At 39.3% G+C, this 2,898-nt stretch overlaps 1 non-coding gene across 1 annotated transcript; it reads left to right on the top strand.

The window, feature by feature from the left end:
• Nucleotides 1–1,447: 1,447 nt before the first annotated feature.
• On the top strand, nucleotides 1,448–2,605 carry LOC109041616 (uncharacterized). The gene is made up of 2 exons (XR_011900219.1): nucleotides 1,448–1,649; nucleotides 2,231–2,605. It is a non-coding gene; the product is annotated as an uncharacterized protein (transcript).
• Nucleotides 2,606–2,898: the final 293 nt, after the last annotated feature.

Below are 2,898 nucleotides of genomic sequence, written 5' to 3'. Positions count from 1 at the left end.
TGAATTATTAAATTAGCGAAACGGGGAACGATAATTCATCACTAAGCTTTTTAAAATTGCTGGAAATTTCCAAGTCATCGTCTGGCATGGAAATAGTAAAGAAACTCCTATTTTCATCTCGTAGCATGGAGCCCGTCCACAAATCCAGCAAATTAAAACGGACATGATATATTTTCTGTCCGGAAACGCATAAAACACCGCGCACTCGAAACTAGAAAAATTAACTGCAGAAACAAAGAAAATTAGAATTGAAGACTAATTTGCATGAATCCTTTTATCCAGAGGATCATTTCATGCATACGACCCAAACCAAACAAAAACGTTATTCAAACGATCGTAACTTGATACACACGGAAAAATTGGCGGGGTGCAACTCATACTCTACAATGTTGCCTAAATTTTGAGAAATTGAGATGGAGAAGAATAATTCCTCCTGCCGTTAGAAACCTTCTACTATCTCCCGATTTTCTGTCTCCGATGCCATTTCCCTAACTTATTCCTGACGTTTTTTGCTTTTCTCCGAGTCCTGGGTGTCCAAATTCCATGAATTTCCTTGACTTCTCATAGAGACCATGAATTCTCATAGAGAAAAAAGTTCATGAAGCGGAGGCATTTAGATTATTTTACAGTAAAGAGCAACATGCACAATTTTGGCAACATTTGATGGCGCTTACTACGTTTTTATTTTTTACTGGTTTATTGACTTCGTCTCTAGCACCTTCAGCCAACTTTAGACGGTATTTTATTGTCTGTAGACAACGAGAGATCGGCACATCCATGCTCCAGGATTTTCAAATTTACAGGGATTAAGGCCGAACAGAATGTGTTCCTGCAGACCTACTCTTCCGTTCCGTGGTGTGACGCCACTACCGGGATTCGAACCCGGGACCTATATTGACCCAGAGTCAGACGCGCTGACCACTTGGCAAACCTGGCGGGTTCTTACTATGTTTTAAATATTTTCTTTTCTTTTCATGAGTTTGCCGAGAGAAACATAACCGGTGTAAAACTAAAACAGTTTTCCAAGAAAAGTGGCAACGTTGAGGTATGTCCAGGATGCGCACAGCCCAAAATCAATTCTGTTTTAAACGCTTTTGCGCGCACTCCTCGCCGAAAACTCGACAGACAGTCTCTTAGGATTAATTGAAAGAATTTCTACCAAACGGAACTATGTGCATTATGACGTGAGCCCTGTTATGCATGTATTGTTATGGGTCTCAGGCTCATGTCTCAATGCACATAGTTCCGTTTGGCAGAAATCCGCCCAATTTCGGCAATTAAACGACAAAACACGCATAAATTTCAGCGCGAGACTCCCGAGGAGCAAAGTGGCGTGACGTGAATTGCGATGTATCGATTGTTCTGCCATTTAAACCTATGGTAAAGAATCGATTATTAAGGTGTTCGCTGCGAACATCCTGTTCATCGATCCTTTTCTATAGGTTTAAATGTCATAACAATCGATAAATCGCAATTCACGCCACGCCACTGGAGGAGCATAAAAGACGGTAACGTGCGACTAATTTCGCAGACAACTTAACTGCGCACTTAAACTCACTCGTTCTTCTCAGTGGCTCAGAATTCCTAGCATCATGCACATTTTCAAAGTTCTCCTGCAAATCGCTCTTTGCTCTATCCTCATGATGGCTGTAAGTTTGTTTAATGTTTTAGCTACAAATTAAATATATTTCTGCCAAACGGAACTAAGTGCGAGTAGGAGAGATGCTCTTAGAAAGCTGCATAGGAAGCAATGTAAAAGTGGGCGTGATTCCATTTGGAACAATGGAATAGCGAGATTTTCCACTAAGCCAAGCGGAACTATATGTTTGCCTATGTAATTACACCCCGCATCTTGGATTTTGTGGGATGCTAAGTTGGGTTCATTAATGATTGTGATCTACTCAGGAGGTCTAAAATATCCCAAAACATGTTAGATCTCTCAGCGTGACCTCAACTTAGTATCCCAACGTACGCTGCCTGGGCTGAACACTCTGCCCCCCTTAGTCTTGTACTGGAACTCATTAAAGCTCAACAAATGTCTGACTCTAATTGAGATTTTTTAAACTTCTTGGCTCTGTTTTCCCCGCGAAATGGTGTGGACCCAGCACTTTGTTACTTGGAGTTCGGGCCATTTCTTAGTGTTTTTTCTCATGGTTACTTACTGCGAAATGTATTCCGATCCGTACGTTGAATTCAATTTTTTTGCTGAAAGAGAACTTTTTTGTTCCAGGTCTTTGCTCACGAAGACGGAACCAAGCACGGGGACCACGTGGATGACAAGGACCACCATGAGGACCACCCGGACCACGAGAAACATGGCGATCACGTTGACCACGCCGCCCACGAGGGGTAAATTTCATACACAATTTTGGGGGAAGAAAATATACAGCGGAAGAAAAAAAAAACAAATTGTTCAGGGACTAGAATTGAATACAAATTTCCTCATTATTTTGTCACCTTTCTAGACGAGTGACACAAATAAAATTTTCCTCTTTTATAATAATGAATTTAAAATGTGATTCATTCGTATGTTTTAATTTGTATTATTTTTAGATATATTTTTATTACATAACTCTTCAAAAATAAATATCCGTGTTCACGTTTATTTTTAGATGTTTTAAATTTAAAATTTACGCACAAAATAACCCAAAATTTCAACGAAACGAACCCATAAAAGAAAAGATAACCAATGCCAAAGTAAAATGAAAAGTTCCTTCAAATCCTACTATAAAATGAAAAGCATTGGATTTGATTTTTTAGAAAATAAGCATCAGACGTTGTCTAACTGGTCATATTTCTGATAAACGAAAGTATATGTGCATTATGACGTGAGTCTACACTGGAAAAAAAAAACACATTGGATCTTCAGTCCAGACTCCTAAAAATATCGACAAGAAA

The sequence above is a fragment of the Bemisia tabaci genome, chromosome 7 (assembly GCF_918797505.1).
Source record: "Bemisia tabaci chromosome 7, PGI_BMITA_v3".
NCBI lineage: Eukaryota > Metazoa > Arthropoda > Insecta > Hemiptera > Aleyrodidae > Bemisia > Bemisia tabaci.
Note: the sequence above shows the minus strand (reverse complement) of the source record. Positions and strands in the feature narration are given on the sequence as shown.